This window comes from Stegodyphus dumicola, chromosome 6 (genome assembly GCF_044657685.1).
Source record: "Stegodyphus dumicola isolate Sdum_Otavi_A_Nest chromosome 6, ASM4465768v1".
Lineage (NCBI taxonomy): Eukaryota > Metazoa > Arthropoda > Arachnida > Araneae > Eresidae > Stegodyphus > Stegodyphus dumicola.
The window spans coordinates 154,668,898-154,689,359 of record NC_140773.1 but is presented as its reverse complement, the minus strand read 5'-3'; the positions used below and the strand labels follow the sequence as shown (position 1 = coordinate 154,689,359).

General features: G+C 34.0%; 1 long non-coding RNA gene across 2 annotated transcripts in view; it reads right to left on the bottom strand.

The window, feature by feature from the left end:
* The window catches only part of LOC146996876 (uncharacterized), a 165,258-nt gene extending 149,340 nt beyond the window's left edge, over positions 1–15,918 (bottom strand). For both annotated transcript variants that reach the window (XR_015041746.1, XR_015041747.1), the window contains exon 1: positions 15,767–15,918. This is a non-coding gene — a long non-coding RNA (uncharacterized LOC146996876). The remainder of the gene's footprint in view (positions 1–15,766) is intronic.
* Between the last annotated feature and the right edge of the window lie 4,544 nt (positions 15,919–20,462).

Here is a 20,462-nt window from a genome sequence, read left to right as displayed (position 1 = left end):
TCACTGTTTTCTAAAACGTAAAATTTACTGATATCATTACTTAACACTATTTTAACGTTATTGAAGGTGTTAAAACAACAACCAGACTTCGCAAATTTGCAGCATTAGTTTCGAAGATTTTAATATATAGAACCGGCTTCTTCAGCTGCAGAAGTGCAGACTACAAGAGAGATAATTGTTTTCTGACTTGATATAAATGACAGGATGGAAGTCAAGCTATTGGCGCGACCTAATGATGAAGAATGAAAAACTATGAAATATTTTCCCTTAAAGCTCATTATAAAGATGGATTGGAACTGGGATCATTAACTAGAACTGAAAGATTTGTATGAACGTAAAACGAATAAAGAAAATATAATTCGTCAATGGAAGATATTTTTTGAATAATTTTGGCTTCAGAAAAATATAAAATATAATTTTCTGACCAATAGTCTTAGACAACATCTGATTTCTGTGTTTCTTTTTGCTGACCAATAGCATTAGACAACAGTGGATTTATGTGTTTCTTTTTTTTTTTTTTTTTTCCAACATACGCTTCATCTTCCTTAGCGCGAAATTTTAAGGCTTTCGTAGTCTGACCAACGTAATTTAAACCACTTGACAAGGAAACTTGTATGCATCGTAGGAGTTCATATTCGGAATGGGGTCTTTAAGTATGGAACTGCAAATTTCTTTGACAGAAAATAAAATGACTCGAAAGATGAACTTCTGTAAAATATCTTCGAATTTGTAGCTAATCGATGAAAAGAAAGGAATGACAGAAAAATGCTTATAATCATCTAAAACGAAAGCGTGTTTTTTGATATGTTGAGAATGAAAATATTTTAACCGCTTGGTCAATGATGTTAGGCCAAAAGCCTCTGTGTATAGCAACTGCAATAGCATTATATTAATTTCTTAAAGTGGGCGCTAAGGAGGTTTGAGATAGCGTGCTTGTTCTAAAAGCAAGAAACTGGATGCTAGAAACAGAAGGATAATTAAAATAAATTTAAAAATTTTAGTTGCATGAGCAATTTTTAAACAAATATTCAAAAATTCAGTTGCTTATGCAAATATTACAGTGATGCAACTAAAATAAAATTATACTAAAATGCATGTGCAACTCGTTTTCCGTTTAGAAGAAATGTCTGAAAGTAAGTTATACAACTCCCGTTTAAAATGCTTAACTCAAGGGGATGAAGCTGCGGCTTCAGGGATAACTAGATATCTGCTACGTGCAAGAAGTGACTTCTTTCAACTTACGCGATTTCTTACAAATATGAATATAGTGGCAGATCTCTTTCGTATTTTATCGTGGTATTACCAGAATTATAAATATAGTCTAGTATAGAAGTCTTTTAATAAGTAACAGTCTGTTTCTGATTTATGCGAAGACCAATTCAATTATAATTCGAAGTAGTATTTTAGCGAATACTTCCAAGTAGGGCAAGAAAGACAAATAAAAACTTAAAAATTTCAGCATGTTTTCAGTCAGCGCTCTAGAGATGATATTCATAAAGTACATCATAGTAGCATTGGGGCAGGATAGCAACAAAAATTCTAAACAGAAAGTAAAAATTCGAGAATACTGCTTTATTTTCAAGTCTTTAGTTTACTGTCTCGCACCTCAAAGAAGAGATTACCATTAAAAATTTTAGAAAAGTATTAAAAAATAAACGAAAAATATGAAACATTATAAAATTTAAAAGGTTATAACGTTGCGCGCCTCCAACTTGCACGCAACCAAGAGGTGACTGTGAAAACTTGTATAAAAGATAGAAGCTTGTGAAGGGTTTAAGTCCCTTTTTATTCAACGTAATAAATTACAATTGCGTTCTCTTGACGCTTACAGACGGTGCCAACTTGGCAGTCAAATAAAAATAATAACCTAAAAAGAAAATAAAGACAAGATTCTAACTACGAGGCTCTCTAAAATAACTAACTCACCGCGTTTTACAATACCGCTGCTAATTCAGCAGACTTGAAGCTCACTGGAACGATGACCACTACTTCCCGCCAAGCACATAGGCCGCAACGCGGGGTTCTTCAATTCTCGCTAACTACCTCCGCGCTCGCTAAGTAAGAATATCACACCGAACTCGTTTCCTTCTATTTAAATCAGAATACTTCCGCTGATAATTTGAATCCTTGCACGTTCTACTCAAATTTACATATTCTGGCATTGGCAGTTCCAGGGGAAAGTAAGGCTTGACAGGAAAGATAGTTTAAACTTAAAATAAATGTTAGTTAAAATAAATATAAACCCTACATTTGCCGCTGCCAGAATTTGGAAAACTTGGAAGCAGGTCCTACAAACGACCTGTTGTAAGTTTCTCTAATTCTGAACTAACTGGCGAGAACCTCGTTTACACAAAAAAAAAAAAAAAAAAAAAAATCTTATATAACAATTATATACTAAATTCTGTTGCTCGTTACAAAGCTTTCTTCTTACAGCAACTTTTCCTGGACTTCATCAATCAATCTTGGTCTTTCCTTCCAGCATCTGGAAGGAATAAGTATCAGTATCTTTCTACATACATTATAATTTACACTTTCTTGACACAATAAATTTTTGTTTTTAAACGATTCGTTTTTCTTAGTTATTGCTTAATTCACATTCATTCAATTTTTCAAGCATTAATTTAACTTTACCCTCGCTCTCCACCGTGTGTGGTGTCAAACGGGAATATTCGTGTTTTAGTCTTACAACACTTCCCCTAACCACCATGATTTGTTAGAATTCAACGACCAAATAAACACACGTTACTCGACATTCTACAACTCAATGAGCTACTTTAATAGTCTTAAAAATTCAAATGTAGGTGGAGAACCCTACAAAACACATTCATTCTAACTTCCCCCTCATTCATCTTTAAACATGCAGGCTTTCGCTCTAAAGCATGATTTTATCTACAGTTTAATACTTAAATTTTGACTTCATTGCTTTTAAGCATTCACTTTTAGCATCTACAATTTTATGCTTCTAGACTAAATTCTACTTTTACATAACCTTCAAGTATTTACATACATTTACAAAATTTTAATACATATGCTTTTCACAATTTACCATAAAATGAATAAGATAAAATAAATTTTTACTTTACTCATTCTTCGCCAAGCTGGCGGCACTGAAACTAAAATTCTTATTAGTACAAGAATACGAAGTTATTTTTATCTCCGGCCAAATTTTGGCTTTAACATAACAGAATTAGTCTTTCGACCAACAGAAAATGCTTGTTTTTAGCTTTTACACTTAAAGAAAGTAATACTTTTGCCTTAGCTAAATAGTAAAACAGAACTAAGTCTCAACCGAGACATATTGACTTTCGTCAAAACATAGAACTTCGTACTTATGCATAACATTTCGGAACAAAACAGAAAGAAAAATTTATAGAAGGTTTTAACTTATCTTTGAGTTTTCGATGCTTGAAACTCCGTCATCCGTTTTTGACAGAATTGATCCCAAGTTAGAGGTTTCATGGATGTCAATCTTCTCCTTATTGATCTCCGAGTGTCGTCCACGTTGCTTTTTCTTTTGCGTCCTCTACATGCTGGCCTCTTGACGGAGTAATCGTCTGGTTGTTGGCCTTTCCGTTTCTGCCTGGGACGGCTGGTCTTGACGTCCTCCGGTCTGGAGTCCTTCTTGAATTTCTTTTGTTCCTCGTACTTCTGTGCCTCCTGTTGGCGTTTCAGTTTCCGGAACGGCGGCCTTGCTGGCACCTGACTCTGTGGCCGTGTGCGCGTTCTCCTTGATGTGTAATTTCTCCTGCTATCCTCTATAGGCGGTGTTTTTCTCTTTACCACGGTTTCTTTACCCGGTTCATCTGTATTTTTGTTTTTCTTAAACGCCGGAGATTGAAAATCATTTTTTCTTTTTGATACCGACGTCCGGGTTGTAGAAGTGCTAGGTCTCTCTTCAGTTCTCTGTTTCTTGGGTGGTGGAATAGTTGTTGTAGTCTCTGATTCTTCTACTTCGTTTAGACTTGAGTCCTGCAAGAAACTTTTAAGGATTTCAAAATCATTTGGATTATAGTATTTTTTCACCTGGTCGGGACTTGCTTTACAGATTTCCCCTCTCTCGTTCTTAAGATATAAGACTACCCCTTTGATTTCCTGAATTACATAGGGGCCTTCAAACTTTGGAGCTAGCTTTGCCATAAAATTGTCTGGGGCACTTGATAAAGAAAATTTCCGCTTCAATACTTTATCCCCAACTTTAAAATCTGCTTCACGGCGTTTTCTATCATAATAAAGTTTCTGCCTATTTCTTGCCGTATCCGAGGTTTTAAGCGCCTGATCAATCAACTTTTGCACATCTTGTTGTTTAAACTCCTGCTCTCTTTGTTGCACAAAGAATAATTTATCTAAAGGCGTAATTAACTTTCTGCCTAAAAATAATTCTGCTGGAGTTTTTCCCGTAGTATCATGATGTGCCGTTCTTAAAGCATAAGCTAATTCATTTATGTAGCCATCCCAGCGCTTGTGATGTGTGCTCACGTAATAACTGCGAATTATTTTTACTATGTTTTTATTAACTCTTTCTGCTATGTTAGCCTGTGATCTATACGGAACCATTTTGATATGGCGTATGCCAAGTCCATTGCATATGTTTTCAAATATTTGACTAATGAATTGTTTTCCGTTATCGCTAATAACTTTTATCGGTGCACCGTATTTTAAAATGTATCTGTGTAAGAATGCATCTGCGACTGTTTTGGCTGACGCGCGTTTAAGTGGAACAATTTCTGTCCATTTTGAAAAATGATCTACTATTACTAAAAGAAAACGATTTTTATTTAACTCGCTCTGGGGGAAGGGACCAAGGAGATCTATGCCTAAAATTTCGTTCGGAAATGTAGCGGGAATGCTATTTAAGTACCCGGCCGGGCTGTAATTAATATCATTTATTAACTGACATTGATTGCAGGACCTGACATACGCCGTTACTATTTTGTATAATTGCGGGAAATATACCGCCTCGCGTACCCTTTTTATAGTCTTTCTGACCCTGAGGTGGCCCGCTGTTTTTTCTTCGTGCAACTCCCTCAAAATGCTTAATCGAAGCGAGGCTGGGATGACTGGCTTATACTCAAGATTTTCGTTTGTTGTTTTCGTATAGAATAATAAATTATCTATTATTTCATAGTTTTTTGCTCTATTTCTTATCGCATCGATATCTGTATGCTCAAAGCTTTCGGGGTCTTTCAAATAAGCATAGATATTTCCAAATTCAGGATCAGCTTTCAGTTCAGTAATACCCGTATCTCTAGAATCTAAAATTTTTGAAGTCAACACAGCACATTTAAGTTCATTTCCTTCGTCGTCCAGTTTTATACGAGAAAGTGCGTCAGCTACATTGTTTTCCTTACCCGGTTTATATTTTATTGTGATATTATATTCTTGGAGTTTTAAAGCCCATCTTTTTAACCTGGGCGTTAGGTTTTTTCCCGAGTAAAGTCTACCAACAGCCGCATGATCCGAAAAGACTGTTACTGGCGATTTGCCGAAATAAACTCGAAATTTGTGTACAGCCATTAATACGGCTAATGTTTCTCTTTCTGTAGCTGTATAATTCCTTTGTGTCTGATTCAATGTTTTACTAAAAAATGCCAGCGGATGGTTATTTTGCATAAGAACCGCACCCACCGCATAGTCTGACGCATCTTCCGCAATTTCTAGGTTTTCGTCCCCCTCAGGGAATTTTAAAACAGGGGCATTAATAAGCGCTTCTTTTAATCTTTCAAAAGCTGTGTTAGCTTCCGCTGTCCACGTAAATTTACTCTTTTTTCTTTTGATTACTAAGAGTGGTTCAACAATATTAGCGAAATCTTTTATGAAAGATCGATAGTAAGAACATAATCCAAGGAAAGACGAAAGTTTCTTGGCGGTGTTGGGCGGTGGGAAATTCTTAATAGCTTTTATTTTTGAATCTTGCGTTTCTATACCCTTTTGCGAAATTTTATAACCGAGATATTTAAGTTCTTTAGTTGCGAACTTGCATTTTGAGGCGTTAATTGTAAGACCGGCCTCTTTTAATAATTTAAAAACTTGTTCTAAGTCATTAATGTGTTGTTCCAACGTACTACTCGTTATAATTATATCATCTAGATAAATTAAAGTTGATTTTCCTAGGACAGGCTTTAGAACAATGTCCATAGCTCTCTGGAATGTTGATGGGGCCCCACACAACCCAAAAGGCATGCGTAAAAATGCATAAGTGCCCGATTTTGTTATAAACGCGGTTTTATGTATATCTTCGGGTCTCATAGCTATTTGATAGTAGCCAGACGTTAAGTCCAAAGTAGACATATATCTTGTCGATTTGATCTGTCTAATGATCTCGTCTATAACCGGCAAACGGTAAACTGGAAATTTAGTGATACTATTTAGTTTTCTGTAATCAATAGCAAACCTCCAAGCCCTTTTATCCGAAGGAGGAAACTCGTTCTTTTTCCTACATAGTACGACTGGACTCGCGTACTCACTATTTATGGGCGTTATTATTTTATTCTTTAACATCTGTTCTTCGATGATTAAGTCTTTTTGTTTATCATAGCGATACGGTTTAGTCCTACAAGGTTTTTCGGCATTTAATTGAATCTTGTGAGTCACGATTTGACAGTTTCCTGGTTTTCTGAAAACAAATGAGAAAAATTACTCACCACTTGCTGTATTGCTTTACTTTCCTGGTCATTCAAATGGCTAAGGTCCAATTCAGGTGTCTCCACAGGTTCCACCACCCTCTGATCCATCTCCAAAACCACGGAACTATCTTGAAAATTTAATTTGGCCCTCGCGGCCCTTAAAATGTCCATACCTAAAATAAGAGAGTGTTGCAGGTGTTTCACCACAAAAATTAATACTTTGAGATTTTCCTCTTTTACCTGTAAGTTTAATGATAATTTCCCGATGCAGTGACATGTTTTTCCTTGCGCCGCTATAATTTCCGTATTTTTGGTTTTAAATAGTCGTATCCTATAAAAATTCTTTTTGAAGAACTTTTCACTCATGAAATTTCCTTCTGCTTCTGTATCGATGAGGGCTTCTACTGGTACATCGCCAACCAGGACTTGTATAATTGGTAGCTGTGAGTTTTTTACGATGACCGTGTTTAAATGTCTATTTGAGGGTTTTTCTAAAACTTCCGGGGTCTGGACCCTCCCTTTCACAGGCCCCTCTAGTCGTTTAAAGCTTTCCTTTCAATCTGTGTCTTCTGGGTACGCGGATGTTTATTTTCAAATTTTCTTTTTGGGCCTTGACCTTCGAGTTTCGATGCGTTAGCTTGATAGTTCTTTCCCCCATATGAGCGATTTCCATTTCTGGTTTCCTCCTTCCTTCGGGTATGTTGAGAATATGTTTCCCCTCTCGCTTTTCCCGCAATTCTGCGATTTTGAAACTTCACCGCCAATTCGAAAAGTTCCTGCAATGTTCTTGGGTTTCTAATTTCAAAGTAGTCTTGAACAGCGGGTAACAATCTTGGTAATATTATTTCAATAATCTCCGCATCGGGTTTTTTTTCATACAGCATATCCGTTAGCTTGATTTTTCGTAAAATAAAGTCCGTCAATTCTGCTGTATCCCGTTGATAGAAACTATAGAGCTCGGCTTCCAGCCGTGTGCGATCTTTCACTATGGGGAAGGCCTTTACTAATGATTTTTTGAAATTTTCAAATGTATACGTCGGGCTTCCAAATTCACCTAGAAAAAATTTGCCTATATTTTCCACCATAGCGCGGCCTGTCCTCTTAGTGCTGATGTGGCGATGGCAACTTTTTGTTTTTCAGGCACAGGGTAGAGCTGAAAGTGGTTTTCTATACGTTCTAAAAATACGGACACCGAATTTTTTCCGTCGAAATAGACGTTTGGCTTGATTGATGCTCTCAAAGTCTGGACCAGGTATCCAAATCCTTCTAACTGCGTTGTCATTTCTTGGTGTTGTCCAGCGGCTTCCATCCAGTTTTCGGCCATTTCAGTTCGATAAGTGTTCGGGCGCCAATATAACGTTGCGCGCCTCCAACTTGCACGCAACCAAGAGGTGACTGTGAAAACTTGTATAAAAGATAGAAGCTTGTGAAGGGTTTAAGTCCCTTTTTATTCAACGTAATAAATTACAATTGCGTTCTCTTGACGCTTACAGACGGTGCCAACTTGGCAGTCAAATAAAAATAATAACCTGAAAAGAAAATAAAGACAAGATTCTAACTACGAGGCTCTCTAAAATAACTAACTCACCGCGTTTTACAATACCGCTGCTAATTCAGCAGACTTGAAGCTCACTGGAACGATGACCACTACTTCCCGCCAAGCACATAGGCCGTAACGCGGGGTTCTTCAATTCTCGCTAACTACCTCCGCGCTCGCTAAGTAAGAATATCACACCGAACTCGTTTCCTTCTATTTAAATCAGAATACTTCCGCTGATAATTTGAATCCTTGCACGTTCTACTCAAATTTACATATTCTGGCATTGGCAGTTCCAGGGGAAAGTAAGGCTTGACAGGAAAGATAGTTTAAACTTAAAATAAATGTTAGTTAAAATAAATATAAACCCTAAAAGGTAAATAATTCGGCATATTGCTTAAAAAGAATATGGCGTTAGAAACATCCTCCATTAAGTACAACAAATTTGCATACATTCTTAGTAATCATTATTGGCTATAATATAAAATAATACCGGTTGGTAGCAAAAATTCAAAAGCGAGAAAAGAAATACGCCAAGATAAAACATAAAACAAGCCAAACACAAGTTTTTTGTCTTGCCTAATATTGTAAAATAATATTCCCTCTGTCTCATAATATGAGTAGCAAGTGAATATTTAAAAGGGAATTAATTTCGAATGTAGCTGTAAGCTATATTGTAGCCAAAATTACGAAGCCTTCAATCAAAATCAATATTTCATGGCATTTCTTGTTTGTTTTTATATTTCATCTTTCAATTTTTTAGGTTAACCTAATTATTACGAATTATAAATACTTTTCTAATTTCATTCTCTAATCCAAATCAGTTATTTTATTGCAGGTCAATGAATGTCAACCCATTGTAAAAGTAAGATGAAAAAAAGAGAGTTTTCAGGCAAAGATTGAGTTGCGATTGGCCAGTTCTTGATGCATCAAAAGAAAAACGAAAGGTGCAATTAAATTAGCTGCAAAGCCATTTAAGTGCAAGAGAATAACCATATCAAGAATTTGTAAGCGTGCTTCCGAAAAGAACTGTCAGGGTGAATTGTATGCTAATGTTGATTTTTTGAGAAAACAAAACTGTGGACATAAATGCAAAGATTATGAAGACAACTAAACTTAAACACATTCCTTTTAGAAGAGAAGGCACCATGCAAGCGATGAATTTAGCCTTTGATAACCTTTCTTTTAAAATGCTGAATGATACGTTACTGTCACTTAAATTATATTAGAAGCAATGAAAAATGTTAGCTTCAATAATTTTTATCTCATATAGGGAAAGTAAAGTTTCGCAGCCAAGGGATAATATCCGTAAATTTAAAATGCAGTAATGAAACTATCCAGAATCCAGAAACTATTTGAACACCCAAATAAGAATTAGAAGTAATATTTTGAATTTATTGTTTAATTGAATCTAGTTTTTTGATAATAAATGTTACATTCTATATTTATTTTCGTTTACTAATAATATTATGGGAGGAATTAAATTCATGAACTGTTATTATTATTACAGGACAGAAGGAATAACATTTTAATTTGAACCAATTTTATATTTTATTTAAATAAATAAAGATTGAAATGTTTAAAACTGCCTTTCTTGCTTTAAAATCACTCAGTTTGTTAAGCAACTAATTAAATTTGAAATTAAATTAAGACTTTACGGTTTGTCGAATGGCGCTACTCTTAAGAATTGCCAACGCATGATACGAATGGAAAAGAAGTTAAAGGTCTTGCGTTTCTCGCAGTGGCAACAGATTGCTTTTATACCTCTGAGTTTGTTAGTCAATAACCTGCTGATTATATTTGGAAGATAAAATAAATATTTTATGTATAATCGAATGGCAACGCTCTGAAAATCGATTATTGGAAAGATTTCATGGTACACGCAACGGAACATTTGCTAAGGACTGATTCCAGATACTAATAGTTCATTTACCCTCACTTTTCCTAAGTCAAAGAGTGTATGTTAAATTTAAGCAATGTACTCAACAGTAGTCTGAGTAAGTGGCCTATAGGACTGAGTTCCGCAGAAATTTGGGACTCAGTGCATTTTCTTTAGATGTACTAAAAATCAAAATTAAAATTTGAAATAATTTTTAATTTCATATGGACCGCAAACCTAAACATTTAAATTATTAAAATATTCTCTTTAATTTCTCTTACTATATTCTAGTATTAACTAAAATAATACGAAGTATAGCTAATTTTATGAATAAAATTATGACTTTCTTTTCAATTTCCATATAAAGTGATGTAACGTTGATATATTTTCAATACATTTCCAGCACCTTCCTTTCTGAAAAAGATTAGGAATTTCACAAATTTTCGTAGTTTTATGAGTTCTCTGAGTCGAGAAAGTTTGAGGAACAATCCTTTTCGTAACAATTCGCTAACCGAAAAGAAAAATGTAGAAGACACTGTAGTATGATGGATAAGACCGGTGAACATTGATAATTCAACCCAAGATCAGCAGACAAACAAGGTTATTCTTTACCCAACTTTCGAGTTCAATGGCCAAATTTGGTTTATAGAAGTGGGAAGTATAGGGAGTAAATGCTTTTAAGAGACTGTGAATAAGTGACGTCACACGCTCAAAGACATCTAGTTAGGAAGAACAAATCTTGATGTATAAAAGCTTTGATTCATAGCAGGTTCGAATCCTAGCGAAGAGGCTGATTGCATGGGAGTTCCATAATTTTCAATCAAGTAACACGAGTATAAGTTATTTTCCCTCAGAACCCCCCCTCGCGAAAGTATCCCTTCAAGCAGATAGCTCTCATAGGCTTTACCCGTGATAGATTAAGTAAATAAAAAAGGCAGCCAAGAAAAAGTTACATAATCTTTTACATAGCACTTCAGAGGTATCTTGCACGAACAATAACTCTCATGCGCGTATTTGTAAAGAAACATACAATTCAGGAGGGCTGCAGAAATTCGGAGCATTTCTGAATTTGGAATTTAGTCGTCTACCATTTTTAGAGAAGAAATTATGGATAAGCGAAGACCACCTATCAGAGACAGACTATAAGTCATAGAGGATTTAAAAATGCACTAATTCCCTTCATTTCTCTTAGCCTCAAAAGCATTACCGAGAAGGGCTATTAATCTCGAAACGGCATTATGCATCGAATCACTAGAAACGGCTGTATCACTTTTGAAATTGCTGCCACCAAATATTACCGCCCTGTATTCTATTTAAAGAAATTAAATAATGAAGAATCGGCATGTATGTATGCATGTTTCTTGCAGTGTGAAAAAGCAACAGTACCAAGATTCATCAAATTCTGATTAACGTAGCCCTCTACCTCTAAATAACCTTCTATCTACCATAATACGGGTCTCTGAAAGCCCGAATTTTGAATTTCGGATTTGTTTTATTATCTGTTTTATATTTTGTAAAACTTTAAAAAAATTTTGATTAACAAATTCAACGATTTCAAAGCGAGCAGTGGAAACACTGTACGACAAAAAAAAAAAAAAAAAAAAAAAAAAAAAAAAAAAAACATTTTTATCTCCAGCGCGCGAGACTGTCTATCAGAAATTCTAAAGATATGTTGCTTTTAAATATTTTTAGCCCAAAGAAACGTTAGCCAAAATGCTCTCGAAACGTGTATGTATGTGTAAATGAAAAAAACACCCCTTTGGGCGTAATATAAAATCCGAAAACTTTTAGATTTCTATACTTCCCCCCCCCCGGACACACATTTGCATTTCGCATTAGGTCTTCGGTTTCAATATTATTTGTAGGAATTATTACAGTTATTTTGTGCGCATAGACTCCCCTCCCCAAAACAAAAAACGAAACAAAAATTAAAGTTATTCATTTTTTAAATAATATTTCGCAGTACAAATACTAATTCATCTCTAAATATTGTGAAAAAAAATTTCTATCCTTCTGTTTATTCTTTTCCATTACAATTCCTTTGCTTACAGGACGTAAATAACGTATAGTTGACTAAAGATTCAAACAGCGTGAATCCTTCGGTTGTCGAATAATACCACTAAGCGAGAAAGTTACAGTTGCAGATTTCTTTCTTGTCTCTTTTATTTTTCTTTCCGTCTTTCTCTCTCTCTCTCTCTATTTTTTTCCCTCTCTCTTCTCCTTCTAACTTTCGAATCCTTTTGTCATTCAGCATATTTCTTTTTCCTTAACAGCGGCTGTTTCTTTGATTTCAAGGTTGAGCAACAAGAATGCTGCTCCACGGAAACAATAAACGATTCCTTTGTTTTACTTCTTTTTAAATCTGAGTGTTATCGGGGCGAAGAAAATACGTACAAAAATTGTTATTAAAAAGTCACCAAGATAAGAGTAACCGTAAATGGTGACATTTTACGTTTCGCTGGGTTCTAGACTCATTTCCGTCTAAAAAATGAATGGTAGTCTGCTATATTTTTCTCTTTTTTAGGGTCACGATCCAGCCCGTCAAATTCATAAAATATTACATAGAGATGAGAGACAGCCCCCTAGAACGACTTTGAAACTATTAAAATCAATTTTATGTTGAAGTAATTTAAAAGAAACCATGCAATCCAATTAAATTTCGATTGAAAGTGTATAATTATATATCTAATTAAGTGTATTCAATTGAAATTGTATAATTATGTATTTAATTAATATAAAGATATATATATATATATATATATATATGTATTACTAATTTATGACAGTTTTTTGAGGATCTCTTACTGCAATGTCCACACTTTCAGACTTAAACCAGAGTCGCTAAGCCTAACCTGTACAGGAAAAATGTTTAGAATTATTTTTCTCTGTTTTATACAGTTCTAGTTTAATGTAATGTACTTACCAAAACTGCTCTTTAAAAATTGGATTTCAGAAGAAAAAAGCGTTTTGTCGCAACCTGTAAGTCATTTCTAATTATCATCGCCATTGCGACGTCAACGACGCGAGTGCTGTTTTTAGTTTCTGAAACAAAAAGAAACACTTGGAACTAGAAGTGGTAAAGGGATAAACATGAAATGCAATGCTGAATAGTAGTTTGGAAAATCTGCAGTGCAGAAGCATTGTCATGCAAGAAGCTACAATTTTCTGCTGTATTTTACAGTAGGGTTTTATCTTTATAGCTCGTCAAAGTAAGTAAAATCCACGTTAAAAAACCCTCTATGAGTAATAGTGCGAATGCAATTAGAAATTTTGAAGCAGAACGATTAAACAATACCGATCAGAATGAGCAGGAAGAAAATCTGTAGTGGCTGATGATTTCCTAAAACGAGGAGACGAATTTGGCTTACGGGCCATGTCGCAAATTTCTGTAAGAAAATTATACATCAGGTTGGTAATGCATAATGGCAAACACTTTAAATGGAAGAGCAACGGTGTAGAGAAATAATACCAATAGATATCTATTCTTCATACTGGATATGTATAAACGATGTTTTTTTTTAATTTTTTCTAATTTATTTTTAAGATCTTCGGAAAATATTTACAAAAATTTAGTATTCCCCTGGTCTTTAAAAATTAGAAATGTATTTAAAAGCAAGGATTACCACATATTTTTTTGAAACATTAAAATCCACATTTTTATTTTGAACCATTTAAAGCTCTTTTTACTCTTAAAACTATACATCCTCTGATATGGATACATATTTAATATTTGTATGTAACTGATTATCGAAATTTATTATTTAAATCAAGAATTCATTAATCCAGGCATTCCCAACTGTATTTATCTGTACTGAACTCAGAAATCTTGATCAAACTTCCATAAACCTGCACAGAAACTTTTTTGTTAATCCATTAGGGCAAATAACTCAACGGCTGCCTGTCTAAGATGATGGATATTTGGTTTAAAAACCTCTTTGAAAACCTGGATGGCATATCCGCGTTAGATATGTGAGGAAACCATGAATGTCTCTTGCAGTTAACCTGTTTACGTTAGGTGTAAATTTTACTCTATTGCATAATGATTCTATATAATTCTTTATAGCTTACAAATTAATGAGACACATTGTATATTTTGCCGGTGAAAAAGCATCCATCTTATCAGAAGTAGCGAAATTTTCAGAAAGTGCAAAACTCTGGCAACCATGCGCATAACCATTCTTTCGGCAATCATGGCCATAACAATCGTTTCAGTCAACCAACGCCTTCATTTTCGTATGCGTTCTATGTTGTATTGCAAGCTCCAACGGTTTTTATACACAGATCATGATATTTTTTGCCTTAAACTTAGTTTTAAAACATGAGTTCGCTAGCGCTGGAAGAAACTACGCTAAAATTTCAGCAGTAATACAGAATATTGCTGAAACATTTTCTAAGGGGGAACAACAAAAAAATGTGTTTTCTGGGTAACCGCTGTTGCCGAAGATTGCACGAAGCTGAGTCTCTGAAATTCTCTGATTTTTTTTTTTTTTTTTTTAGTGAAAACAGATCGCTGTGTACTTCGGAAGAAAGATAGCGAAAAAAAAATTACAGAAAGATTCCAAGAAGAATGTATTTTATTTTTTTAATGTATGACATAATCGATCTTTAATAAACGAAATTTTTATTTTAAATTGCTAAAGTATGTTTTCTTTTCCTAAGCTGATGCTGTTTACCAAACTTACCACAAACATCGATGTTTGGGATTCTTTCTAAAGAAAAAAAGCTCGAAAACTACGAACTTGCACATGCTAAGTAACTTTTACATTTTCATCCGTAAAAACTCGCCAGATTGCGACAAAATGGTTGCGATAGTACGAAAGTACCTTCAAATTTTTCGTTACTTAATTTTAACATTTCAAAGAAATGTACAATATTTGTTATCATTTTTTCTGCATTTGCACCAAAATGTCTACTCATTAGAGTCTTTAATCCTAAAGTAATGTTTACTTTAATCCTAAAGTAATGTAGCCGTGTTCAACTCGCAAGCAATAACATCCTTAAAAGCAGATAAATACATTAACAAGAAAGCTTCTTCGCTGCATGTAATTTAGATATCCTTGCCTGAGGTAAAAGTGAAAGTATACTACTCTTTCACTTTTTTAAAAAATATATTTATTTACATATTTATTTATTCTGTAGAAGTCAAACGTACGCTTCTCCAAGAACTCGGTCCAAGTAGAAAATAGGTGGCAATCATATTTATCTTTGTGCGGCTCTAAGGCTGACAGCTCTTCTAGTCCTTTGGTGGTCTCTTTCGCTTCTGGACTGAAAGCTTTATTTTCGCAGACTTCCTTTGCTCTTGGAAATATTCATGTAGAATGGAAAAGTATTTTTTCAATACTTTTTCAAGTGACTGCCAATATTTTAATATTGTACAGTAACTAGTTATTCAGTCAATAACTTTTATATATTAAGTCTTTAAAGTGTTCATATTTAATTTTGTCTGTTGTTAAACCTGACTTCCTAATGAACCTATGTCTTTTTTTTTTCTAAAAGAGTATTATAATACTTTAAAAATTTTCACATCGGTCTTGTTTCAATTCTTTCGTTGATATTATATTAAAGTTTAGCCAACTAATAATATGCAATTGCCTCAAAGGGAAAAGTAAAAAGAAGTAATCTAAGAGAAGGACACGAAGTTTTGCTTGTTTTTTTATTATTATAACAAAATACACGAGAGTTACTTGCCTTTGCGGAGGTCTGTTTAAGGAAACTGGTTGTACTCACCATTACACACGAAGAAAACCATGAAAACAACCATGCAGCCAGCTCGTTCGTCGGGATAAATGTGTTGAACGAGTCGAGTTTAGCGACTTTGCCCCTCAGTCGCTGTTGAGCTATATGTAAACATCGAAAGTTGAGACAGGTCAGAAGTTAAACAGAACCTTTAGCGAAACAAAAAAGGTCTTGAAAAAAAAAAACCTTTAAATTGTTGCTTTTGTAAAAACAGAAATAGTAAGAATTAAGGAGAATCATATTAGTATACAGATAGCATATGGAACAAAAACATGATTATATAAAAATTGAGAAGGAAAATATTAAATTTTTCTCAATTTAAAATTTTGAAAGATTCTGGAATGTCTCGAATCTTTCAAATAAAATAATAGTATAAATAAAAATCAAATACTTCACATAAAATAATTGTATAAATAAAAATAAAATCCTTCAAATAAAGTAATAATATAAATAAAATAATAAGAAGTAAAAAGAAAAAAATCACTTCGAAAGTTTTTAAATCAAGCAAAACTTGAAATCTGCATTTAATAAAAATAAAAAGTAAAAATAGAGGTTTCAAAAATACACATATATTTTTAAAGAAGATTTGAGTGAAATTTAGTAAGTGAGTTGCATAATTAATATTTTTGAATCTCTAATTCATTTTCCTAATGTAATTTGACGAAAGCTATTTCAGCAACAGTTCAAATTTCAATGCAAAATTCAACAGCCGTTGCTGAATATAACATGAGCTGTGTGCTGGACATAGCGTTTGTATACCAATCCATTGGTAGGTAAAGATATCTAGAATTTATTAATAGTAGAATTATCAGAACAATTCGAAAGTTCTTTTCAGATTTTCCAATGAACCGTAGTGCACCAATTACTTGAAATTTCCGACAGATTTTGCTAGGATGGCATACTCAAATAATGTGATAGTCATAGTGGCCAAGAGGTGATACTTGTAATCTATCACTAAAATTTCTAGATGGGATATGTTCCCTCAAATCTTTATTGAAACGAATCTTTCCAAAGTTTTGGGGTAAGTTTTTAACGGTTTATTAGATTAAGGTTTGAAATATTCCAATAATATAAAAAGCATAAAGATTCCAATTTTTAAGCTCTATTTGCTTCCCAATATTCTCTCAATTTCAGGAATCGAATGTTTATTCCCTTATTGCGAGCCAGTTTTACCTTAGTAAGTCCACCGGGAAGGCATCCTTTCCCTCGACTGCTTGCCCATAATTAAATAAACATTCCAATTCCTTATTTATATGTGCTGAGAAACCGAACAATTCCAGTGAGTTGGTTTTTCGGGATATTCTCTTTATTATGAAATGGGATGAAATCCGCAAGATTTCGATGTATAGTCTATTAATTTCCTTTCCAGAACAGACATTATAATTTATAGGAGTTATAGGTTAATGTGTAATAAAGGCTTACCAGAATCGTTTCACTAAAATTTATTTATTATTTTACTAAACAATGCCTCCAGCCATTGTATTCATTCCAAACCAGTCATTCGCACCTTATGCAAACTGCATGCGATAAGCTGGTGAGGGAGTTTAACATGCCCTCATTTTTATAATCGGAATTGTTGGGTAAATAAAGTGAAGGTCTGTGCTTCTATCGAAGGTCTAGAACTCAGGTTCACCGACCCAGTAGAAATGTCATGTAAAACAGGAAAAATGATAAACAGTTATATCTGCCACGAACTGATATCGAAGCAATTCAGAAGACCTTCACCTGCTTACGAGTGAAATTCGCTCTGACGCACCTTGTCAAAATACACGTAACGAAAAAAGTTAAAATTTTTTACCTGGAACTAACTGGTGGAAGAGAAGTAAACGGGTAACAAAGAACAAATATTTCGATAATTTTTTTAAAATTTTATTTTCTGAAACGTGCTTTTATAAAATTTATAAAGTAATTTAATGTTAGTATTTCTAACTCTTGAAAAAACGACATTTCAGACAAAATCATTAACATATCATACACCCAATTGTCTTACACCGAAAGTTAAGTACGAGGACAGAAGTAAAAAAAATTGCATAGTATATGCAAACAACTACGCACGCATAATTTACCATTAATTATACTAATAATACCGTAATATATTAAGCTTATATATTAAATAATATTTACTGTAATATATAAAACTATAATTAGGCCATAATTTTACCATAATTATATTAAAATGTTTGACAATTTTTAAAAAGCTGTAACTTAAGTATATTTAAAAAGTTATATATCTAGTGTCTCATTTTTTTCTTATTTTCATGGAAAAACAATGGTCACTTCGACAAGTTTGTTACCAAATATATATATTCGTTGTTAAATGTAATAAAATAATATTTATTACATTTAGTAACGTTGCGGCCGGTTGAACTTTCTCTTACAATTGCAGAACATTTTTTATGCAAATATTACTAGATCGGCGCAGTCTGCGAGCTTATTATAGATCTGTTACATTTTATTATTATTATTATTTACGTGTTCCGCGTTAAGAGCACTACACGGAAGGGAGGAATGCCTTCGTGGAGGACTTTCTAAGGGAACTAGCTCGCATTAACACGTTATACATGGGGAAAACAACGAACACCCATGCAGCCAGGCCGTTCGCCAGATTCGAAACTCGGACCGGACTACCAGTGTTCAGGGACTTTATTGCTCGGCCGCTAGAAGACCTAGCTATTACAGTTGTACTCAGTTTTCCCCTTCCCCTTCTTTATTGCGATATATTTGATAAAATAAAGATAAGCGGCGAAATGCTAACAAAGCAGTAAACGAGAAAAAATGTGGGGGTTTTCAAATGAATAATTGGCAAAATTATGCCTTTCCTTTTTTGAAAATTTTAGATTTTAGTTTGCAGAGTATAAAACTATGATTATCTGAAGCTTTATGTAAGTGCGTACGCTAGTAGCAAGAATTTTGTGAGAAGGATTAATATTGAAAAGACGCAGATTACAGCGATTTACAATAAGCAGTAACAATTACTTCTATGACGCGTAGGGTAAATAACAGAATTAAAAATAAAAGTTAGGGAGCAACTGCAAATTAAAATTAGTATATTATCTTACTGAATTATTGTCTTGTATACATGAATATTTAAGAGAGAAACTTAAAACTATTTTTAAAAGTTTCAATCAGTAAATTGTGGGAAAGAACGAAATATAGAAATTCAAATGTACTAAATATAAAGTAGTATATATTACGGTCAAGTCATTGTGCATTTTGGCTTAACTGCCGAAAACTGGAAACATGTGACGCATTTTTATCATCTTAAATTTTCCTAAAAATATCCTTTGAGATTTTTATAGTCGGTAACAGCATAAATCAGCGTAAGGTTAGTTATATTATGCTATTTAAATATAGAAAATCACACAAGGGTTATCTGGTTATCTTTCCTGAGGTAAGGGATGCCTATGTGGAAGACTGTGCCGAGCAGCGAACCCGTTGACGACAGACTATACCGGGATGAGCAAAGCTTTTCAGTCGCGGACCAAAAATCGAAAACAAAAAGTCTGGCAGGCCAAGATAAATTTTTCTAAAATTTTAAAAACAATATACAAGTATTACAATTTAAATATGTTAATTAGATGAATGAAATTGCGATTTCATTCGTAAAAGTTCCTTACATCGAGGTTCGAAGTGAGATGTACTGATTCTAAGAAACGAGGCTAAATGTTCATCTGTCAGTCTACTTCTGAAATAATTATTTCTAAGGTTCATAGTTAAAGACACTTGTTCACATATATAAGATGAAGCAAACATAGCACTGATTTTCTGGGCGTGAAATATTAAATTTGGGAAACTTACTTTCGATAATGATTTATAAAGCTCTAACTTTGGCATATTTAGTAAAAACTGCTTAAGCTGATTGTTAGATTGCAACTCAATTAATTCAAGTTGCAAATCCGACCTCACCACTTCAGAATTTACGTTGAAAGGCATGGTAAAATTATGCATTTCTGTTTGAATGGCACTGAAATCTTGAAATCTTCGTTCGAACTCAAAATGCTGTTTTTTTCAAGCCATCTTCATAAATCTTAAGCTTCAGTTATTGATTATTAGTTCAATTATTGAGGATACTGAATTTAACTTCTGGAAATGAGATAAGTCGCTAGCTGCCCAGCAAACAGATTAAGTTTTCTTATTAAGTTTTAAGTTAAGATAGTTAAGTTAAAATTAAGTTTTTTCTAAGAGCCCTAATTCTCCTATATTGGATTCACATATGTCTCCTCCCCGAGAAAGGTGTTGGTGTATTTAATTATGGCAAAGCACACTAGGGCTATCTGCCTAAAGGGAGGGATGCCTTCGTGGAGGACTTTCTAAGGGAAACTGGCTCGTATACACGTTACACATGGGGAAAACCACGAAAACGCCCACGAAACCTCCCCGAGAAAGAGATAACGCTTGTTGGCGCCACTCTACAGCTATAACGAACAAAGAACTTCCGCTTTTAACACTTTACCAATTGAAAGCTGTCTGTGCTTGCCGTCAATTTATGTTTTTAGATTAAAAACAGAGAAAGTAAAAAGATCATCAGCCCTTTAACAAAAGGCAGAAAAGATAATATTTTAAGAAAGGAGATGGTATATAATATATAAATACATATTTCTTTTAATATGCCTCGGACCGACAAATTAAAATTCTATCCGCAGGCCGGATAGAACCTTCCGGCGGGCCGTAGTTTGCCCATTCCTGG